Below are 25,015 nucleotides of genomic sequence, written 5' to 3' on the forward strand. Positions count from 1 at the left end.
CTCACTAAGGTGGTCGTGAACGTCTCGCGAAGGGAAGGGGACGCACTAGTAAAGTTTGAGAAACACTGCTCTCAAGGTCTTTCATTCGCAGTCTTGTTGCGAAAGAGTCAACATTAGTGTCCCAGGGAATGGTGTAGAAGAAAAAGTACGTCTTCATAGAAAAATAAAACTTGCGTCCACGGAAGGCAATCCAGCGCCCCTATCCCCCCTTTTTTCCCCAATATTTTTCACATGCACTTCTCTGTTCTTACATCCTAGTTAAATCAGCCCCCTACCCACACACTATACAGCGCCCTCTGAGATCTGTTTCTGTGACTTCCCGACGACCCTATTAGTAAAATGGCGGGAATATTTCATCCGACGCAATCGTCTGGTGAATTATGCAGATAAATATGGCTAAGGAGAGGAAGAGAGGGAGGGCACAATGGGAAAGAAAAACTTGTTTGCTTGTTGTTATTGTCATGTGTCCCTTCTCTGTATGATACCCCGTGATGCGATAAATATAGCCACGGGTCAGCAGACGTAATCTGCATAGTCCAATATTGCATCAGAAATGAAAGTAATCTGGCCAGATTTGGCGACGAGAAAAATAATCGCGCCAAGGAAAAGTACAACACAATGTCTCAGACGAACTTGTTCCGGGATTCAGACGATAGAGTTTTAGAAATAGAGGTCTCATTTACATACATATGGAATCCCCATATTGGTGAAATTATTTTATAAAATCAAGCAAAACAGTAGGGTTTATTAAAAGAAATTTTTACAAATTAAACGAGGACATAAAACTAAAATGCTGTTTAACTTTAGTTAGGTCAATATTAGAATATGTATCCTCCCTTTGCAGAACTGTAGAAGCAGTTTTTTGTGGCCCAAGGTTGACAATGGTGTCATGTGGGCAGCATATCGATCAAACCGCCTTTATCTATCCCAAACTAATGTCAACTAATGTCATGTACCGATTGGAGTTGGGTGGATTCAGGGATGTCATAAAAATCCTGAAATTTATAAACTCAGCGTTGATTTAGATTTAAACCTGAGGCACCTCGGATTTGGAAGCCAAGCGCTTAACAAGCCACTACACCATCGTCTGCTCGTAGCACAAGTAAGTTGTATTAGGCCTATTTAGAGGGCGAAAATGATCTTTCAGTATGGTACTCTTGATATGTTTCATTTCGTCTATTTATTTCAGAATCATTTTCACTCCGCCACTTTTCATCTTCTTACGGCCTTTCTTTAGGTTTCATTAGCATCAGAATTCTGCTTAAAGTACATAAACAATCAGACCTTTAGAATCTTAGCATAAACAAAGAGTAGATGACTGAGATTAACTTTTAGCTAGAAAATACTCAATAATTAAAGAGTTACACACCTTTAAGCATAATTGTGTTTTTAAAAAATGGCGTAATGCGGATGCGAATGTGATGATGCAAACATACGAATGACTGTATTAAAAGTAAAGTTCCACTTTCAGACTTTGCGATCCATAGGGCAGATGATGTAAAGGTCATCTGATTCTCTGGCCCACGTTAACAAGGGTGTCATGTGGCCAGCACAACAACCAACCGCCTTTACTTTCCTTATGTCAGGTACTCGTATGAGCGGGGTGGACCAGAGGCGTCCTAGAGATCCCGAAATTCAAAATCCCAGTCTTCAACGAGATCCTCACCCAGGAACCCGGTTCGGAAACCAAGCACTTTATCACCTAGCCACCCCGCTTCCAATGACTGCATTAGGAAACAACTAATATGGTTGCTTGAATTCAAAAGAATCGCAAAAAAAATGAATGGATTTTGGTATATCATCTTTGCCCACCATCGACCCCAACCGTAGTTATCATTACATGACTTGGGGCCCAGTTGTAGTTATACTTTACATACTTTTGAATAGAACTTTGGCCATGATATTCTCATCACGTCTGCTAAGAGGTGAGGTAAGTTTACATCTTGGTCTTCCTGATGACTTCTTTAAACAGACTGTACCTTTCATTGGCCACCAGTTGTAGTCCTCTAGGCCAGTGGTCTTTTTAGCACCACACCGTTTTCCTGAGGTCGGGGGACACACATTTGAGACCCAAAGAAAAAAAAGTCATCGCCGAAGACATGCGCAGACGGCAAAAAAAAAGAAAATTTTAAAATATTCCATGTTTCATCGGATGTGGCAAAATACATGCACATCACAACTTGGCTGCCTAAAATTCTGCATTATCCCTAATCTTCGGACTCGTGGACATTCGACTTATTTTAAATTACCTCAGTTATAAATGATAAACTGCGAGGTTTTGAAAAAAAAGTATGCGATAATTGAAGGGCATGAAGTGGTCTTAGACTTGACAACAATTTTTTTAAAAGTTGCTTCCCTTATTTTTCGGAAACGTGAATAAGTCCTAATCTGAATGTTGCATTGCTTTTACACTGTGGTTCCCAAACTGTGTACCGCTGAACCCTAGTGTTCCTTGAGGCATGAACAGGTGCTACGAGAACTACCGGGATAATTAATGAGTAGGCCACCACTTCAATTAATCTCTCTAAAAATAAGCGAAGTGCTGCGCTAAATACTCAGAATGTGCGAAGTGTTCCCTTAAAGAAAAAGTTCGGAAACCACTCGCTCCCTCGAAAGAACCCATGAACTCTCACTATGGCCAGTGGCGAAGCATCCATGGCGCGAAGTCCATGATAGACAAAGGTCCAAACGAGTCATTTAAAAAAAAGGAAAACATTACATAAAACGCAGAGAGGATGACTCGAGCGTTTGTTTGTTTTTCACCTTTAACCTTTAAGTTCAGTCTTGAACTAGGGCCCAATGGTACCTTGGTGAGTCACTGGTTCCAAAGAAAACAAAAAAGATGAGGCGCGGTATCATATCTGTACAACGCAGGACGAAAATGTCTATTGTCCACTTCACGTGTTTCTAGGATGTTGGGGAAGTGCTTAAGTTTTTTTTTAAGACTCAGACTTAAGTGAACCAATGTGTAGACATTTCAATAAAGTAACATTTTTGTTAGATTCGTTAGAACAAATAGTGAGATATAAGAATTAAACTTAGCCTGGGTTGAAATATCAAGTTCATTTAATACTGAAATGTAACATTAATGGAGGCAACTGAACAAGGGAAAGTCTGAAAGGAATTTTAATGTTTATTAATAAGTGACACGAGGACGCCACAAACAGATGAGTCTTGGTCTTCACATCTTGTCTACAGGGTTCACTGTTGACTCTTGTCTTCACTTTCCTACAAGGTTTGTAGTCCGTGTAGCTCTATAGCTTGTGGTTGTCTCAAGAATGGTTGCCTTCACAAACCAGCAGGAATGTCCACTCACTGGAACGTTTCTTCCACTGACTCCTTTCTGGGCTGACAACCCACACATAGCCCCAACACTTTCTCACCTTACTGGACCGTGCAGTGGCGATGATCGCTTCTCTAGCTCTAAGTGATTGAGCCAAGACAATATATTCTTATTGTCCACTTCGGCGGAAATCATCTCTCTATTGGCTCATCTCAAATGGTCAGTTCATGGCCAGTGTTGAACAGTGCGCAATATAAGCGCCTTTGAAAGGGCAGAGCTATCACAATGTTTAGAGTTACAAAATAGGATACAACAAGAAAGAATCATGAAACATTTACCTATTTTTAAAGTCGTAATTGGCTTAATGTTAGGGAGAAAATATTCACGGTATTCTGGAGGATGTTTACACTAAAAATTAATCACAGTAATCTGCTCTTTGTCGACAATTTGATTTGAAGATCCGTTTATATTTTTTAAAGCAATAAAATTCAGCTCCAAATCCAACTTTGTACTTCCTACCACACAAACTCACACACAGAGTTAGACCTTAGAACTAAAACTTTAAAAAAAAAAAAAAACTATCAACGCGTGGCCCTGACAATCGCGTGAGTTGCATCCCCTGGAGAGGAGCGCGGGGAGTGGATGTGTGGACACTGGACGCCTGGACGCCGTCTTCTCCACCCCCGCCCTACCCCCTTTCACTTCAGCGATGTAGTCGAGCGGATCTCTTGAAGTGAGAAAATAGCTCGATCTAGAAAGTTACAGGTCCAATTCTAAGGTAAGAACAGTGTTCTTGGTATTGTACAACCAATACAATAACTTCTTGGACTATTGCTATTCACAACATCTCTGTAGTTTGTTTTGTATTTTTTTCGTTTGACAGTAAGTTGCTGAAAATAACTTTTATAAGTTAGTTGTTTTTTTTTTTTTTAACTTTTCTTAAATTTAGAGGCTGGGTGGGAAAAAAACAACACTTGACTATGTATCAAGATGCTCGAGTTTAAACCCCGACTCGAGCTGAGTTGTGTTTGCTAAGTCCCGAAAGGTAACATGGAAATCTTTTCCCTGATACACCCCGCACACTGTAGCGCTCTGACCTATGCTACAGCATGGAATATGCGCTATATAAAAGCAATTTAAAAAAACAACTGACTCTTTGAAAAGACTTGCAGACAATTACTTACTGCCAAACTAGCCTCGCATTTATAATTTAATGTTAATTTATTTCTCTTGAGTGTCCTTGAGCGAGACCTTGAGCGAGACCAGTCGTTATTGAAGGCCTGAACACAATCTTCTGACGTCAGACCTGTGACGTGGCAACGAGCTATTGGTCTAATTTGCCCACAGGTTGCAATATCTTAGGTCAATGTTCAGGCCTTCTCAGTTGAAGTGTCCGGCAGTAGCTAGTTCTAAGTACCTGCTAACAGAACAAATATTACGTGGCACTAACATTCCCCCGGGGCCTCTGACGGCCTAATTCTACTCAGTCGATCGTACATTTCAAATACTAACGAAGTGAATGAAGTGACATGCTTTATATGGGATGAGAATATGGCGAAGTTAACATGTAAATACATTGCGCGCCACATGGCAAGACACCCGTGGATCACAAAATACAAACTAATTACGTAATGCATACAGCAAGCAATATAAATAATTGCATAAAGCTAAGCTCCTCACATTGAGGAAAACACCAAACGCTACACACATTGCTGCGCAGGGCATGCCTTTTCTCATGCGATTATACAAATTGTAATTTGGATTAAAACAAGTAATATATATAAAATGTTTACATTTTTGCGATTGGGATTTTTTAATATTGTTTTTGATTGGCTTAACTTTCATTCTTTTATCATGCTCAATGCGGTATGGATCAGTCACTTGTGTGGACCAGTTGGAGGTGGAGGGGGCTAGGAAGGTGTATCTGGGTGAAGATTTACTCGCTGGCTTTTTAACAGCAATTTTTTTTTTTAAAGTTGCTCGACTTGATTTCCAGCTCGAGGGCATCCTTGATGGAAAGCGTACACGCTAGCCACTGAACTAGAAAAGTGCTTATTAGAATAGAAGTTGTTTTTTTTTAGCGACAACCTAATTCTTTACACAATGTTTATCTCCCTTTAGTTAGTCTCTCTATAAAAACAAAAATTAATTAATTACGACTAATTGATAAAATAGTTGGTCAATTTTTTAATTGATTCGTGTGTTGATTGGGGCAACAAATAATTGTTCCAAGTTTTAACAAGATAAGAGAATGGAAGTAGGAGAGAAGTCACGTGTCCACATGTGTACAAGTCATAGTGAGCTGGCATTAGCTTTGTACACATCTAAAGGAAGATGAGTCGTCCTTATCACTTCTCTATCACGATTCAAAACGCCAGCCTTGCAATATCCAATATTAAACATTTGACCCCAAGCAATAAATAGGAAACCGAAGACCAGGCAAGCCAAAGTCTCAATATGACACAACAAATCAAGGAGTTAGAACCACGCGAATAGATTGCAACAAAACTGACTGCCAAAGTGACGTTTAAACATAACTACTGCGATAAAAAAAACAACCAAAAAACCCTCAAACATTCAAAATTTCGATCACGCACCATTCAGGCTTGTAAATTAAGCGCGTACCCGACATAAAGCAAACTTTTTTGGCTGCCCCCGAAGGGCGAAAAAGCCGCTATTAGTTTTCTGTGGCTTTTCTGATCACACGTCCGTTTGTCAAGTTTTGATGTAAAAGGCCAGACAAGATTGAAAATTCAATTGTATTTGATTTTAGAGCTTGCAAAGTTTCAGTTCATCACATCTTCTAAAAGTAAACCATTTGTATTTACAATTAAACATTTAAGCCGATTTTTCATTAAAAAAAATTAATTTTAGTATTATTTACTATTAAGAGTGGGGAAAAATACAACAGGGCAGACTATATTAAGATCGGAAGATAAATATTTAGCATATTGTAATAACATTTAAACATACAGTTTTGTTATTTCTCAAAAAAAAAAAAAAGCGACAAAAATATTGACTACTAATTGATGTATTGACGTTAGTACGACCTACTGATAATTTACCGAATTTGTTTATTTCTGTTAAAAGAAAAGAAGGAATTTATGTCTACTGTTCTAGAATGTGCTTTTCTGTTTGCTGTACATTGCTTTGCTTCATGTAGAAATCACTGACTTTCGTCGTTTTAGAAGTATTACAGTATTTATTATACGCAAATTTCAACATATCAAAACTAACAAATAGATCTAACATTCCTACATGATAAAACCACTAGCTGAACTTTTACTACCTATGCCTACAAATAAGATATGATGGTCATGGTCTATAAAATCTGTTGATTACTATTAACTTGGGGTCATTTCAACACTATCTCGAAAAAAAAAATGCAAATGATTTTTCTTCTAGCGCCAAAAACTTACTGTTATATATTATTATAGCTTTTATATAGCGCTACTTTCAAACTTATAGCATGCTCAGAGCGCTTTGGTCCAATCTCATTTGTGGACCAGTTGGGGGAGGGGGTATCTAGGAGTTGGTTTTCCGTGCTGCCTTTAGGCACTCAGTAAACACATTTCTGCCCGAGTCGGGTGTCGAACCTCGAGCCCCCTTCTAAGCCAAGCCAAGCGCACTTAGCCTCTCAACCATGCTTCCCACCATTTTATTAGTCACTGATTAACATGCATGGCTAGATTGACGCAGGGACACGCGTAGGACGTAATAACCTTCTCTTTTGAAATAACGTCTGTAACTTATAAGATAAGATTATGTGCTCCTCCTTTGAAACTTCATAATTCTGTGCGTCAAGTCACTGTTTCCACCGTTCCAATTAATTCTGTATATTTTTAATTCGTCTATTTTATGTACTAATACCGAACAATACATATAGTTGTACCTATTTTTTAAAACGAGAATTTATAACCAGGGCTTAGTGTTAGATATAAATAGTCCATCTACCGTTCCTGAGGTACTTTAAATATCGACAAAAAGGAAAGGGCTTCTTCCAGTTGACGACTCCATCACTTCCGGGACGAGGCTCACACTGAACGATATCTTATTAGTTTTCGGTTCATTTAATGCATATGAACATAAACCTAATTTAATACTTTTAACAACAACGTATAACGGCCATAGAATACAGCTTTATTGGTAAGGATACTACTCTGCGAAAGCTTATTTCGTATGAAGGGAGGTAGCGTTGTGGTTTGTACCTCATTCCTTCTGATATGAGTGCTGGAAATATTGAAACCTCCCTTTAACCTGCATTGGTTTTTGAAAGGATGACACATAGGTGGACCTTTCAAGAGCTGCATCTAAGTAATGTGTTGTTCTGCTGTTTTAGTTTTCTACGCTAACATATTAGTTATACACTTCTGTCATGTAGCAGAATTGTAGCATAAAGCAGCTATTAAATTAAGTTTATTTTTAGTTTTCTGCAAGCGTCTACACACAGGGTCATGGTAATTATCTTCTGGTTCTTGAAACAAGTATGCTTTTTTTTTTTGGAACATAGGGGGGGGGTCAAGTTAATTCCATAAAAGGAGCGATGTTGATTGTTTCTTAATATAGTTTTAGGTTAATGATAACAAGTTTTTGAAAGAACGGGGAAAGTCAGTTGTAGTTATGAGCTGAAGGAAGAGAGTTCACTTGTTTCATTGTATTTTACAGTGTGTCTATTTTATTCAAGTGATTCCTAGTTCAAGATTTAAAGCTTTGTATTCATTGCTACATGATTTTCATTGTTTTGAATTGTAAGTTTACATTTAAATCTCCTGTATAACGATATTATTTGAGTGTTCCGTAATTGCTTAAAATAGAATTCTACACTTAACCGTAACACCAGAAACGTATTGTCTGATCAACACAATCTCATCGTAACCCAAACTAAATGCAGCACTACATTCGCACTCAAAATGTTAAGACTCACAAAGTCACAATGTAGGCCTGACTGTCGAAGTCTCCATATTGAAGAGGGGCCCCAAATGAATGTTCGAAATTAGTTTTTACATTAAAAATATTAAGCAATTATCTCATATTATGATGTCGAATGTCAAAATGCAGGGGCCCCTAAAGAGGTCTAGCCCAAATGCCCCAAAATCCTTAGTACGCCACTGCTTAGAAGACTTTTCTAAAAAAAAAAAAAACAACAACAATCAGCATAACACCAGGTCTAATCAAACCTCATCAAATAGAAAAAACTAAGAATTATCTTGACTATCACAAAATAATACAGACATAGATGTTGTTGACTGAGGATACTGTAAAAGTAGCTATACATAATTATATCTATGCAATGGGATATGTTTACATTAGCGTTTTCCTTGTCGCATGCATCCTAAACCAGGCTTCTCTATGTTTAAAACAGGCATCCTACTAGAAATTCATCACTAAATTATCAAACAAAGTAGTGTAGCTCTCTTGGAAAAGGAAAACATTTAAAGAAATAAAATGAATTTAAAAATGATCGGACATAGTCTGGATAGCTCTAAGCTTCAGAAACCATCGCCCGGAGCTAAGATTTACAAACAGATTTTTTAGATCTAATTCTTTTTCTTGAAACATTTTAGTTTTGTGGAGGATGTCAGAGTAGAAAGAAAAATTTAAAAAACAACAACCTAGAGATCCTGCGTTACCTACAAACGTTGTCGAAAACGGCATTTGATTGAATAACATCAGGCAAACATGATGTGAAGGAACTTTGATACTCAGAATTAATGTATATTTTTTAATTGTTTGAATGTATTACAGTGGAGTATTTTCATAACGAGATTTTATTTTTACTTTTCTCCTGTTAAATTTGGAAACTGGGTGGAACCTGGAAAATGGACGGGCATTTCGAAAATGGCTCTAACGATTTTCCTGGAAATTTCCATGTTAATTAGAGACTTCAACTCTGCTAAGTCATTGGTTTTCCTGGCTGATTCAGGCAACCCATTCATTGCTTTAATGACAATGGGATATAAGGAAAATAAAGGCAATAAGCACTTTTGAACTTTTGTCCCCCTTTCAGAACCTTGTGGTCTATAGGGCAGATTATGTAACGGTCATCTGAAGCTTACGGTTAACGAGGGTGTCATGTGGCCATCACAACGACCAACCGCCTTTACTTTTCCCCAACTATTGTTAGAACTGGGTGGACTCACAGGCGCCCGATAATCCCGAAATTAAAAATCCAAGTCTTCATCAAGTTTCGAACCCGGAATCCCCAGTTCAGAAGCCAAGCGCTTTACCGCTCGGCCACCGCGCCTTGAACTATTAGGGACAAGTGTATCAAATTTTAACAAATAATCTCACGCCATTTGCCAACTTAGAATGTAGGCTACCTTCGAAACTTCATTTGGAGCCAAGTTTCCTCTTTTTCTCTCCTAAGCATTCTTTTAACCACATTTGACATCAGTTCAAAAAAAATGTTTACTTACTTTCTTTGACTTAATCGTTTTAACTCCCAGTGGATCTGCAACAGTTTTTTCCCAGACTCTGTTCTGGGCGATTCCCTTCAGTTGGATCCAAGTCCATCCTGACGTATTTCCTGTTTGTTCTTCTCCTTGTTTGCTTGGGTCACCCAGACTTTTTCTTGTAGGTTCCAGTCCAGAGCCTGTTTCGCAATATTCTTATCGCACTATATATATCCACTCCAGCTCCATTAGCATCTTTGAATTTCTTGCTCTATCGGTATTTGTTGGGTTGTTCCCCACAGGCTGTAGTTTGAGATTTCTTCCGGCCATTGAATTATATGTCGCAAGCATTTGTTGGTGAATGCCTGGAACTTGTTTCGCTTTTTGATACTCTCCCTATAAAAGAACTGCTTTCGGCTGTAGAGTGTTCAATACACTCCAAGCCTTGTTGATCTGTTAACTTTAGTCTAAATGGTCTTAGCCTCAAGATCATTCTAAATGTTCAAATATTTAGTAAACATGCCCCTTGTAAAAAAGAAAAAAGAAAAAACTATTCGATCTGTGTGTGTGTGTGTGTGCCATCGCAAATAAAAATGGACACAAGTAAATGAATAATTTTCTTTCCCGTCTAGTTTATGTCAAACGTCAGGGGGGTTAAGGTCACAGCGATGTCAATGGCTAACCTCAAGGTGCTCAACGATTGGCTGATTAGATTTGTCTAGATGTCGTATGAGCGTCCATGATGTACTGCCCCCGCGGGCCCTAGCTCGAGAGATCAAAAGATGCCAATGATTGAGCTGCATAATATTTCATAAAGTACTAGCCCGTCTATAACAGGGACATGAAACCAAGATTTAAGATTGAATTAATATTTATTTACGATAATGAGGATGAAATGAAAATAGGTTTGAGAAAGAGAGAGAGATGGGGGGGGGGGAGAGAGGGAGAGAATGCCCTTTAAAAATTCATTATGCTGCTTACACAAAAGTAATCTTCTTGGCAAGAAGTTAAAAGTCAGTTTTCTATTATTGAAGCATTACTAATAACTCAAGGGAGTTGGCAACTAATAGAAGTCCAGACACTAAGTGCAGAATACAGAACTTTCCAGAAAAGTCTCAAGTTTACAAAACATTCTTTTTTAGTATTTAGTGTTCAGTCTGTTATAACTATTTACTTGTGTGTGTGCGTGTGTGTAGATGGATAATGTTATATAAAATGTAAATAAGATATAATCATCCATTAACAAACAATCTATTTTGGTATAAGCCAATAAGTTATAACTCTGTTGACAAGACAGAGCCAGTGAGTGGGTGTATGAAAGGGAGAGTGTCCCAGAAAAAAATTAAATAAGTCGAAATCATTATTTCCAAAATGTATAATAAAATTGCTGTTTTTATCACTGCCTGTTCTCAAATAGATATTTGATCCAGAGACAGCTGACAGCAATGGAATCGCACACATCGTGAAACTTCTTCTTCTTCTTCGTTCTCATTATTATGTTGGAGTGTTCAGATGACTAGACCAATATATGAGATGAACTGCGCAGTGGTTTCCAAATCAGAAAGCTTTCCATATAGTTTTCTTCCATAGGGTTGTTTTGGGACCAGTGTCTTGTTCGGGCCTCTTGGTAAAGAATGCGGTTTTCAAGGACAATGTCAGCATTCTCTGGTGGATCTCCATATGGGCAGTTTTGACTAATTCCAATTTTTATGTTGTCTCATTCTGTTGTGTCCGGTCCTGAGGCGAAAGGGAAACAATTATCTTATTACTTTGACCGTTTGACGCATTCATTTTCAATGACTTCGGATAACCCTGAGACTTCTGAAAGACGTAGACAAACCCTGAGACTTCTGAAAGATGTAGACAAACCCTGAGACTTCTGAAAGATGTAGACAAACCCTGAGACTACTGAAAGACATAGACAAACCCTGAGACTACTGAAAGACATAGACAAACCCTGAGACTACTGAAAGACTTAGACAAACCCTGGGACTACTGAAAGACTTAGACAAACCCTGAGACTTCTGAAAGACGTAGACAAACCCTGAGACTTCTGAAAGACATGGACTTTTTTAAGTTTATCCTTAAGACAGAATCTAGTGATGTGAGAACTGGTGAACGGAAAGATAGTCAACAAGACCTCATAAGTTCAATCCAGCTGTTTGACAAGATCTCACTCAGAAGAGATCTAACATTGCGATGGTTTGGGGGTGATACATCTTGCTGTAAAGAAAACTCTCATCTTTATAGACTTCTCCAAAGCTTGGCAAAACAAACTGTTGCAGCAAGGTCTTGGATAATAATAATACATTTATTTAAACTATGCATTACATTTTAGCGCGAATTGACTGCTCCATGTGACATTCATAAGAGGTTCCTGGTGCACTAGAGAAATGGATGGCTACCAGGATAGGTCTTTTTACCAGGACAGGTCGCTCATTAAGCCTAATTACCCACACTGGCGGATCCAGGGGGGGTGGGGGCAGGGGAGCTCCCCCAGACCCCCTAGCTGACAATGGAAAGACCACCAACGTGACTTTTTGTTTTTGCATAAGTTTAAGAAACACTGCTCTAGTTGTAATAGGACCACTTTTTGTTATGCTCTGTTTATATATATATATATATATATATATATATATATATATATATATATATATATATATATATATGCGCATTAATTTAAATTTGTGGGATATCTTATCTTTTCAAGGAACAAATGTAGTAATGGCCTGTTAATTCATTTTTGAATATTTTTCAAGTAAAACAATATTCATAATGTCCTTTTTTTAATAGGATGAATAATGAGCTGTAGACGTCAGGATAATGCGTTTCTGTAGTAAAGTATGCAAGAAAATGGTTTTGGCGCTCCCCCAGGCACCCTAGCTGTCAATATAACAACGAAACTAAATATCGTCTGCTGCTATTCCTCTCACTTTTGTTTTCTGTTTCAGAAATGTGTCTCGTCATTTATAAATTCCCAGTTTTTTTTATTTAGTCGTCTGCTAATCAAATATTTAAAACTTACTCTTGAAGTTCTAGACTTCACTACATAAGTGTATTTCCCAGCGGCCTGTTTAACCAAGATGTCTCCGTCATGTCGTCCTGACAGCAGACGTGAGCGTTATTTTGTTGTTGTTTTTTTTTGCTCAAGGAATGCTTTTTAAAGGTTGTAACTCACTGACTTACTTAGCTGATTCACTCACTGAATCATATGGCTGGTTCACTCAATGACTTATTTTACTTAACCAATACCCGAATCCCTTGACTGGTTCACTCACTGAATCACTTGACTGATTCATTCAATGAATAATTTTACTGGTTCACTCACTGAAACACTTGACAATGAATAACTTTACTGAATCTTTCACTGAAGTAACCGAATCTCTCAATACATAAATTTAGATTTTTCTGAATCCTTCAACGAGTCACTTTAATGAATCACTTTACTAACTCACTATCTGACTTACTCTACTGAATCACTCAATGAATTACTTAAATAACTCATTCACCGACTCAAGCCAGTTCACACACTGTCTCAATTCCTGAATAAAGTCTTTGCAAGCTCTGAGGAGGATGCTAGCAATGGAATAGAGATGCTACAGAAAGATCCTAGGTATTACATTCAAAGACCGCAATACAAACGAAGAGATTAGAGACAGGGTTATTACGGCGATTGGACCCCACGATGACCTGCAAACTACTATAACAAACGCAAACTAAAACTCTATGGACATATCACAAGATCTTCATGGCTCTCAAAGGCCTTCCGTCAGGCAGAAGTACCAGGAAAAAGAAGAAGAGGCAGACAGAAAAGAAAAACATAAACACAATGGACCGGATAGTTATAGATGTTCTATCCAAGGCAAATGACAGAGAATAATGGAGACAGACGGTCCACAAATCTTGTGTGGTGCCACGGCCCACCAACAAAATAAGGGAAGGTGACGGTGAAAGTGAAGCGATAGTATTAATATTTCCCCCGTGAAACAGAACCAAATCTTATTTTATTCTTTTAAGAAGATGATTTTAATGTCATGAAATTCCATTAGGTCTGATAATTCATAAAAAAAAAACCTTCCGTTGAATTCGATGTTCACGTGAAAGATTTTTTCCCTTTTCAAGCCTCAGTCAACTCCCACCTATAATTCTACATAGACGCATAGATATTTAGTTGAATTCTCTACGTTTTATGAAATACGGTTTTACTTGTTGGGAAATAGATTAAACTGCGTTTATATTTCATCACTAGATACAAAAAGCAAATAATTTAAAGCTATAAACATTTCTTTGTCATTTTACATTTACTTTGCTCATTACGAGAGATCAACTTCGGTGACAATTATCTTATCTTTCAACGTCATCGGGGGACGACGTCCTACTAACGAGGTGAAAGTCGAGGACTGTTTTTCAAAAACTTTGCTGGAAAGAGAAATTATTTGACCTAATTCCAAAAACAGTATTTTCTAGGTCTCGATTTTACTAGGGAAAAAAAAAGGCTTTAAGATAATATATTATCAAAAAAAATAAAATTTTACTATGTAGCTGAGTGAGCATGAGTCTGCTAAGCCTAAAAATAACTTTCAAAACATCTGTAATTGTGTCAAGGAAAAGTGCAGAGCTTTACACGGCTACGCAGACCCAGCTGCGACCTACACAATTGTAAAACTGAAGCAGACAAAGCCGTTGTTAGCTGGGGATCTAATAAACTTCGTTTTACGCCATCTGCGCCTATCTCTAGCCAGGGCCGGTCCTACAGATTGCGGGGCTCTATGCGAAACTGATTGCGCGGGGCCTAATTTGGGTTGTGATAAGGATAATAAGTGAAAATTATGATTTTGTATTAGAAATTAAATTCGTCTTTGCATTTTTTAAATGCTTTATTAAGTACAAAATTACTGTTAAAATTAACTTGACTAACTTTGCGAGCCATCTACAGTAGATAGTAGTTTTCCAACAAAAGCCGATAAAAATTCAGATCTGTCTTTTAGATTTACCAGCAAAATATTTACTAGCAAAATATTTACTAGCAAAATATCGCTTTTGTTTTTTTTTTAAGAGGTCGAGATAGATTTAGATCTATATTTGCATTCCAGTGACTATTAAAGTAAATTAAGTTTTCAAACTTCTTGTTTTGGTTAAAATTCGGCTTATTATTACATTTTTATTAAATGAAAGCTGACAATACCGTCTTTTTTCAATCGCAGGTTGGATTGGCGTTGTCCATATTGAATGACACCCCGAAATGACAATTTTATCTGTTTTAAGGAGATTTGCATCAGTTTTCGGAAGATTTTAATAATTTCAGGAGATTTTTAACACTTTTTCTTGTATTTTATAATTTCAGGACAATTCTAGGAACTCTTTAATAATAAATTAAAATGGTTTAATTAAATAATTTACACGTAGAATTCGCATCGCGCGGGGCCTATGAAAGTGCGCGGCCCACTGCAGCCGCATAGGTTGCAGTGGCTTAAGACCGGCCCTGTCTCTAGCGATAGATTCCTGTTGGTTCTCTTATCACGACTAGCACTAGAGACAATGTGATTCAGGGATTGATCAATGTCAACATTCTGTGTGCATGGATTAGAATATTATCTTTTTTAATCCAACACTGAAACAGAAAGAAAAAACTATTGAAGAATAGGACAGTTTTAAAATTGAACAGCTCAATATCTAGTCAAATGGCTACAGAAATATTAACATACAATTGTCATATTTTCTGATAATGCATTAAAGCTTCCATTTTTTTTTTATTTTAAGATTATTGAACTCAAAATCCAAGTAGGGACCAGAACTGTGGTTTGATTAGGACAACGTGATTAGTCTCCCTTAAGGGTATGAACATAAGCTAGGCAAGATAATCCGAAGATACGATTAGTGTCTTTGTGAGTGGGAGAGAGAGCGAGCGAGAGAGTAGCAGATAAATAATGTAAGGTAGGATTGTATCGCAATAATTTGTTATAGGACTTGGTAGCAAGAATAAGCGTTTTCTATCCAATACTTAGAGCTTTTAAGAAACAGACCATATCGAGCCAAACATAATTTCTTATTTCAACTTTGACAGTCAAGGGGTTTTGATTAAAAAAACCGCTCCGGAATTTACGATAAAACCCTCTCTTCAATATAGGGATGTCCATGCTCCATACATCAGTCACCAAATTCTATGAGCGTAGCCAAGAGGGGATTTGTGTTTAAACACCCCTCCAGCTGGGTTTGCAGCTAAAAACCACATCTTCAATATAAAAAAAAGCAAATTACACACTCAAAATTATATGAGCGTAGCCATAGGGGGTTTTGACTTTCAGCCCTCCTCCAGGTGGGGTTTGAGGCTAAAATACACCTATTCAATATAAAAAAAAATCAAATTACCCACTCAAAATGCTATGAGCGTAGCCAAGCCAAGGGGGTGGGTGAGTTTAACCCCCCCCCTCCAGAGGGCTTTTTAAAAAGTTTAAAACCCATCCATACGGTTTTGAGTTTAAAATCCCTCTACAGAGAGTTTTGAGGTTAAAAACCTCTCTCTTCAATACTATTATAAAGCACTAAATTTACCAAATTCTATCAGCGTACCTAAGATTTTTTTTTTTAATTAGTTAAAAAAAATAACTCCAGAAATTATTTAGTTTAAAACCCCCCAACAGATGATTTTGACGATAAAACTTCCCTTTCCATATAAAATCTAAAGTAAAGTACAGTCACCTAATTCCAAGAGCGAAGCCAAGAGAGGTTACAAATTTCTACCAGTGTCTGGGCTCCATTAATAAAGTGCAGTGCCGAAATTGAAAAAGACTAAATGTGGCTCAACAAAGATGGCTAAGACGGATTTTAGGAGTCAGTTATAGAGATCGGGTCTCAATCAAGGAAATCCTTTGCCGAACTGGGAGTCGACCTCTTAGTAAGGTTGGGAGAGAGCGTCGCATAAGGTTTGCGGGACATGTTCTCCGACAAAATGAATTGCGCATAATAAGACTTGCGATAACATAGGGGCCATTACGAGGAAAGCGCAAACAGGGAAATCCTAGTAGAACTTGGCACCACACTTTAAATGGTGGACCTCAGAGCAGGTGAGAAGAGGCTTCAGACATTGCCAGTGACAAATTTTTCTGGAAGCAGCTTGCTTCCCAATGCGCCACCCCCCCCCCACCCCGAAAAAAAACCTGACTACGCCCATGCCTTGAGAAAATATAATTTAAAACAAGAGACAAAAACAAAGCAGAATTAAAGCATGTCTCTTCTCTTTCCCACTAACCCCACTGTTAGGAGCGTTGGACCAGCAATCTTGACTCTTCCAAACTTGCTGTCAATTGTCTTTTTTACATTAAGTCTGTGCAGTTCAGGTCAGTTTGATGTCATCTGTATCTATCCTCTGCTGTATCCACTAAGTCTGAAAAGTTCAGGTCAGTTTGATGTCATCTGCATCTATCCTCTGCTGTACTCACTAAGTCTATAAAGTTCAGGTTGTTGAACTTCTTATTTTAATTTTAATTAATAGACTTCATCTTCTTTATTTTCCCACTTATTAATGTAGGTTATTTCTCTTTAACATTTCCAACTATCAATGTAGGTTATTTCTCTTTAACAGACGACCCATCCTTTTTAACTTTCAGCTATTCAGCGTAAGGATTTTGACCAGTACTGCACTGATCATGAAAGACCTGATTATTTTGAATTGAAGAGCCTAGTCAATGAGTTCGTTACTTTACACACGGAGTTCTCTGAATGAGACTAGGGGAAATAACTCTGATGAACTTGTTAGGCCAAGAAGGCTTTGTTTTTGTTTCATTTGGTTTACAATCATGAAAGGGAAAGTAGAAAGTTCCGGTGTTTGAGATCTGCTTAGCTGCTTCGCGGAGTCCTTCAAATGCGCACTGACATTATTTTTATGTTTTTCTTTTTTTTTCTTTTTTTTTTTTTCCTTTCTGCGTGTGGAATGAATTGACATGTGTGCGCGGGTACATGTATGTGTGTGTGTGTGTGCTGTACTGTTATATCTTCAATCTAATACGCCGTTACTTGGCTTGTTTAACACTATGGATCTACAATACAAGGAAAGAAAAGAGAGAACGAGAGAAAGAGAGAGAGAGAAAGAGAGATAAAGAGAAACTGGACAAAGCTGTTTTATCCATCGCGTATGGCAATTCGGAACGAGACATTAAGAAATGTTTATTTTTAGACGTAGCCTCTATACCAGGGGTTCTCAACCTGTGGTTCGCGACCCCCTTTGGGGGTCGATTGACCATTTGCCAGGGGTCGCCTAAGACCATCGAAAATATGGATTGTTATTGTCAACTCTTCTATTGCTGTATGTGTTGGGGGGAGGGGGGGGTTCGCGGCAGAGTGGGGGATTGTAAAATGGAGTCGCCGAGCTTAAAAGGTTGAGAACCGCTGCTCTATACAAACAAAAAGCTTCTACTGAACTAGACGGGCAGCTCTAAATCAAGACTCTTGTTACGCTTGTTAACAATAAATAGTGCTCCTTATCGTCCCATGGTCTTTTCTAAAGTTTGGTGCCAGAAGAAACTGAAGGCACTCTGTTAAAGTTATTCAACCAATATCTAGATCTAACAATTGGAAGTCATGTTGAGCACTGGGATATATGTTCGTTTTACATGTTCCGGATGTTCCGTCAAATTCTAAGATAATGACATCCTAGCCCAAACTTACTGCAGGACGACGAGGAATGGCAGCGGGTAGTGTTTCAGCCCGGAACCACCGAATGGCAGTCCAGAGCGCATACCACACGTCCAGGAAACCATATTCATGTTAATATTAACCCGCAAATCATAAACAAAAATAAAACAAAAATTCAACGATGATATAACGATGATATAACGATGATATAACGATGATATAACGATGATAGAACGATGATAGAACGATGATAGAACGATGATATAACGATGACAGAACGATGATAGAACGATGATATAACGATGACAGAACGATGACAGAACGATGATAGAACGATGATATAACGATGATATAACGATGATAGAACGATGACATAACGATGATATAACGATGATAAAACGATGATAGAACGATGATAGAACGATGATAGAACGATGATAAAACGATGATAGAACGATGATAGAACGATGATATAACGATGATATAACGATGATATAACGATGATAGAACGATGATATAGCGATGATATAACGATGATATAACGATGAAAGAACGATGATAGAACGATGATATAACGATGATACAACGATGATAAAACGATGATGTAACGATGATATAACGATGCTATAACGATGATAGAACGATGATAGAACGATGATACAACGATGATAGAACGATGATATAACGATGATAGAACGATGATAGAACGATGATAGAACGATGATAAAACAATGATGTAACGATGATACAACGATGATAGAACGATGATACAACGATGATGTAACGATGATACAACGATGATACAACGATGATGTAACGATGATATAACAATGATATAACGATGATAAAATGATGATAAAACGATGATATAAAGATGATGTAACGATGATATAACGATGATACAACGATGATAAAACGATGATATAACGATGATATAACGATGATATAACGATGATGTAACGATGATACAACGATGATACAACGATGATACAACGATGATACAACGATGGTATAACGATGATAAAACGATGATATAACGATGATAGAACGATGATACAACGATGATAAAACGATGATGTAACGATGATATAATGATAATACAATGGTTTAAATCTCTTTCATGTTGTATGTACACATGAAAACTTCTGATTTAGTTTGATCACGACTTTTCTTTTGTATGAAGCGTGAACTCGCAGATTCTTTAACGACTTTTGTGTTTTTCCCATTCGGAGAAGATACTGTAAAAAACAAATGAATATAAACTCTTCTCCATGGTCAGTCTGTATATTTCTTTCTCTATGGTTTCAATGGAATTGCATTCTCAAGTATTAATTTTTAATGAGCTCTAGAAAAATTTGTAGCAGAAAGTTTTGTTGGAGAAACCAAAAAAAAGCCCCCCCCCCCCCACCTTTAGGGTAGGGAACAAATGATTCCCTGATCTTATCAGTCAAGTCCGAAAAAAAAAGCAACGTAGAGTGTTTACGAGGACATACGTCGCGTGCTGCCAACTTACACAAGTTTTCACCCACGTGCCATCAAGTTGTCTTTCTCTCAGGCATAATGTTATTGCTGCCAACTAGAAATGGCGTTGCAAGATGAAATTTTATTCCGTCCGGAAAAAGTATCTAGTTCAATTTGTTGGTAGAGCCAAAGAGTGTGTGCAATGACGTCATCAGAGACAGGGGACGTAATCAACTAATTTACAAATGCATTGACGCCAATGTCTCACTTGGAAACGAAGTCAACCAAATCAAGAAAAATATACAATCTGGCGATATTGGAGATTTTCATACATGGAGGGAAAACTATAAGTAACTAGCATTCTGGTGTATCCGGTGTATAAAATATAGGAAGTGCTGATAAGCTAGGTGTTTTTAAGAAAAAAAGGTTTGTGATAAGGTTTGTGCACTTTATAGCACTGCGGAAATCAAATTGTCTAAGCTCTTCCGTTCCTAGCACAAAGTTCAATATGGAATAAGCCAACGCTTCTCTTTCAAAGAAATGTCTATACTTAATAAGCATTAGTGAGCTAGATTTTATTTAGAATACCATTTTGTATTAGAGTCTACTACATTTATCTTGTCTTAAGTTAAATAAGTCTATTTTGTAATCAAAGTTGTATTTAGCTTCGTTACTTCAAGTTTTACAAGTTAAAATATAACACATCGGTTTAGTTGGCTACCAGCAGTTCGGTGCTACAAGTCAACGACCATCCACAAGAAGGGGACTTGGTGGCTGAGTTGTTAAGTATCGGATATACATGTCGGGTGTTCAGTGCCGTATTGAGACTTGAAAAGACCCTATGCTATTTGAGTTATGGGCCCTATATAAGTATTTTTTATGTATTGTTATGGCACGATTATGAATTAATTATTTGTTTCAGAAATTGGGCAAGTTTTACTTAGTGACGATGACGTGACTGGTAAAACAAGGATAGGGTTTTAGAGACGGAACGAAATAGAAGTCGACGTAAAGAAACATACTTTCAGGACAAAGTAGAAATAAGTCACATTTTATAAACGTTAGCTGACATTCGACAGTTCCCTTCATTGTTTTTAAACTTGTTCGATATTCAGTAACTGCGTCGACTAACTTCTATTGCTTGTTCGGCCTTTCGCCGGTGTTATTTGGATTTTATTACGTTGGGTGTTACCTCCATTTTGGTTTATTTGCTTTAGACACCGCTGAAGCGCTCAACACTATATCTAGCTATGGAACGAATTAACGGAAATATCTAGACTAAAAAAAAAATTTTTGCATGTGAAAAGCTCATTAATTAATGCTAAATTGAATTTCAATGAAGCCAGCGCTCGATTGCACCTTCTTTTTTGGCACACTTTTCTTTGTTTGGCACATTTTACTCTGTTTTGGTACATTTTACTCTGTTTTGGCACATTTTACTCTGTTTTGGCACATTTTACTCTGTTTTGGCACATTTTAAATACGATTTAATTTATTATTCTTGAGATCTTAAAGTTGGTAAGTCAGCACATTCTTGGATTTGGTCTAGTTTGAACATCACGAAGAAGATTGACATCTGGACCACTAGAGTGACTAGACAGATTGTTTGCGAGATAATTGACTGGCTTTACATCACCCGACCTATAGAGATCATAAGTTCTAAAAAAAAGGAAATAATTTTTTTGATGAATGGTAACAACACAGGTTTAAAGTCTACTTTCATTTAAATACTTAAGTTTTAAACATGCTCACACATTTGATGGTTTGAAGTTTATCGCGGCACCTACAGTTTGGGCCTCAACTAAATATCACTATTCTTATCGCAAAGCAGCCAAATTGGCAAAGTGGCTAAACATAATAGTATGTAACATGCAAGCAACACTTTCGAAGTGCAGTTCTCGTAACGCTAAATCTGGGCTAATAATATTTTTAGCTTCTTGTGCAGGAAATAGTTTGACTTGTCTTTATTTTATGATTTTGTTTTGGCTGGTTAGCAATACAATATGTCTGTCTGTTTTATTTTTGTTTTGTTCTAAAAAGTTAGGGAGCAATAACCTTGTTTTTTTTTTTTTGTAAACTCAATTTACAAATGCAAGATTGTTCTCACCTATTTTAAAACAATAGTCATGTCAAGGAAATGAACATTCAGTTCCGCAGTGTATACTGACAGACCACAGAGTATGGAATACTTTTGAAAAGTAGGAAATGGAGTAACACATCAAACGTCTGCTTAAATGCCCGTTTGATCAACTTCCGGTTGTCCTTATTCTCTGCAATCAACGGCCAAAATAAAATTGCCTCCAATTTGCCGGCTAGGCTAATGACTTCCTAATAGTTCCCTCCAGCTTTTTGACATTCCAACTCATTGAAGAAAGTAGACAGAAAAAAAAAAGAAAATATGAGAACCAAATGAACAAGGCGATAGATATGTCTAGTCATATACTACAACATTCTCATTTCAAACATACATAATTGAATTTTGACAAAGCTTATATCAACTCAGTCAGTCTATCTATCTGGTCAAACGTTTGTACACGTTATTTTTCCGATACCCAATCTCGGATCAACCTGAAATTGTGCACAATTATTTCTTTTACCTGACAACACAATAATCAATAAAAAGAAATAACCAATTAGTTAATTAACTATTGGTAATTAATTATTTTATTTGGCATCGCGAACAAGGGAAAGGAAATGTACTTGACTGAAATGTGGCATAAGCTGAATTAGTCCTCTTTATAAGTTTTTGCTTTAAAGTAAGTCTGTAACTAACAATAATTATACAATCTTCTATTTCCATAGGCACCTCACTAGCAGAGTGTTAAGTATGTCTGACTTGAGGAGGCTTAAGCCATGAATTCGAATTCAGGTCGCTCCATCTTTTTTTTTATAAATGCTTTTAAAAAGCGAATAAGGTAAAATTCACCCAGATATCGCCTCTTTTTTTTCTGCCCTCCCTCCTTCCATTTTCCCAATGGGTGCAGACAAAAGATAGTATCAATTAGAGCTAAAAAAATATTGATAAAAATAATTGTGTGTTGTTTGTCTAGATCAGCGGTTCTCAACTTTTTAAACTCGGCGACCCCTTTTTACAATCCCCCACTCTGCCGCGACCCCCCCCAGACATACAGCAATAGAAAAGTAGACAATACTAATCCATATTTTCGATGGTCTTAGGCGACCCCTGGCAAATGGTAAATCGACCTTCAAGGGTTCGCGATCCACAGGTTGAGAACCCCTGGTCTAGATCTATTGCAAATTTATTTACATGACCGATCCAAAGTAATTATTATGGTTATACTTTGCCTGTGCATTTTTTAAAATGTTTCTGTTGTTATTAATCAAATTACCAAATTTTCAATATAATTTAGTCATATTCACATAATAAATGTACTCAATGTTCTTTTGCTACATAGAAATAAGTAATTGTTGACTAATATAGTTATAAACACAGAAATGAATAAATAGAGACTTCCTTTCTTCTTTAGTAGGAGTCGATGTATACGTTGTCGTTTTATTACGTCACATCCTGGCTAGTAGTTTTCACAAAACATCAACAACAAATGATGACGTAATACAAGCGTATTACACACTTGGCATTTGCGAAGCATAGATCAGCTGCGTGATTCTGGAAAAAGTAGCTATTCGTTTCTAGAGATCTTTTTTTTTTAGTATGGCTTAATTTTAATGCGAAATTTCACAAATATATTCAATCTTGAATTTGAATCTTTAAGCCGAATTTGAAATATGTGTCTCTTATCTTCTCATCTTATAATAAGAATAATAATAAGGCTTGTCTTCGAGTCCGAAGATTAATGAGAAATGCAGTATTTCCCGTGGCTACGCAGCCCTATCTGTGACCTATATTTTTTGCCACATTCAGGGCAAGCATAAACATTGTTCGCCGGTGGTCGATTAAGTTTTTCTTTTCGCCGTCTGCGTCTGTCCTCGGCAGCGGATTTTCTTTTGGTCTCAAATGTGTATCCCGCGGCCTTTGTGAGTGACATCCAGCTGTCTCGTTCTGAGGCCGCAAGCCACCAGGTGCTCTCTTCTATGTCAGCTAAGGCAATGTTGGCGCCTAAGCTGGTCTTTTCTCATCTTATAGACTACAGACGTTCCATCGTAAGAGGAGATGATGACGACCTACGTGTATCCGTGTGTTAATCTAACTGTGCCTGTTAATTAGAGTCTTAAAGTCTGCTCGGCCATTGTTTGTTCCTGGCTGATTCAGGGTGGCTGCCAGGTAGAACCCGAATCAGATATCCCATTAGTAACGAAACATGCTGAGATTACTCCATTAGAGGACGTGAAAGGAAGCGGGCAGGGAGTTTTAAGGTTGCCTTGTCCCCGTACAAGGACAGACCAAATGTCACACTTGAACCAGTTCTCTCTCTCTATCAAATCCTTGTCCGGTAGGACCCAGACTAATCGTCATAGTAAGCCTGAACACTGACCAAAGACGTAGCAACGTGTAGCCAATGGAGACCAATAGCTCGTTGCCTTGTAGTTAGACTTGTGACGTAGCAACGAGCGATTGGTCTCTGTGGACCACATGTAACCATGCCACGGTTCAGAGTTCAAGCCTACGAAAGATTTTTAAACTCAGCTTTGGTTCAGCTTGTTTGTTTTTGTTTAGCGCCCAATGATGGCGCGGAAATCTTCTCCCAATACGCCCCTTCCCCATTGAGATACGACCAGACCGCAGGGAGTATTTTAGTGAAAACTTTCACATAAACTCAAGAATGAAGCGCAATGTCTGCTCCGCCGATTTGGTTTTGTTCTGTATATAAATATTAATTTTAAAAAGTGTGTAAAAGATTGTAAGTACATTAAGCAATTAAAACACTACGAGGATCACTAGAGGGGAATTATTATTATCAATATTCTGGTAAAATGGAAATTTTCACTTTCATCATTTTCGTCGAGATATATTTAAAACAACCAAAGAGAAAGGTTCGCAGCTTGTGGAACCGTCTTTCCTGGCGGTGATCCCGGTAATAAATCTGTTATTGATCAATATCATTTGGAACCAAAAGCAATTTTCAAATTACGTTTGAATAGTATAGGTCATTTGGTCCAGGTTTTCCTCTTTACTTTAAGATGATCAAGCAATTTTATTGATGTAAAAGATTTACAACCATATCTCTCAATGATGTAGAATTTATTTCCCCTTTTCGACATCAACCTAAATAATTACCAGCTATTAAATCACTAAGGTTAATTTTTACAATTGATTCATATTTTGTCA

The 25,015-nt window shown here is 37.5% G+C and overlaps 1 protein-coding gene across 4 annotated transcripts in view; it reads left to right on the plus strand.

Moving 5' to 3' along the window:
• Positions 1-3,952: 3,952 nt before the first annotated feature.
• LOC129926077 (uncharacterized) overlaps positions 3,953-25,015 on the plus strand; it is a 47,075-nt gene continuing 26,012 nt past the window's right edge. The window contains exon 1 of one of the 4 annotated variants that reach the window (XM_056028072.1): positions 3,953-4,061. The gene's annotated coding sequence lies outside the window, so the exon portion shown is untranslated. The other 3 variants (XM_056028074.1, XM_056028071.1, XM_056028073.1) reach the window with 3 other exon arrangements.

Source organism: Biomphalaria glabrata, chromosome 4, assembly GCF_947242115.1.
Source record: "Biomphalaria glabrata chromosome 4, xgBioGlab47.1, whole genome shotgun sequence".
In the NCBI taxonomy this organism is placed as follows: domain Eukaryota; kingdom Metazoa; phylum Mollusca; class Gastropoda; family Planorbidae; genus Biomphalaria; species Biomphalaria glabrata.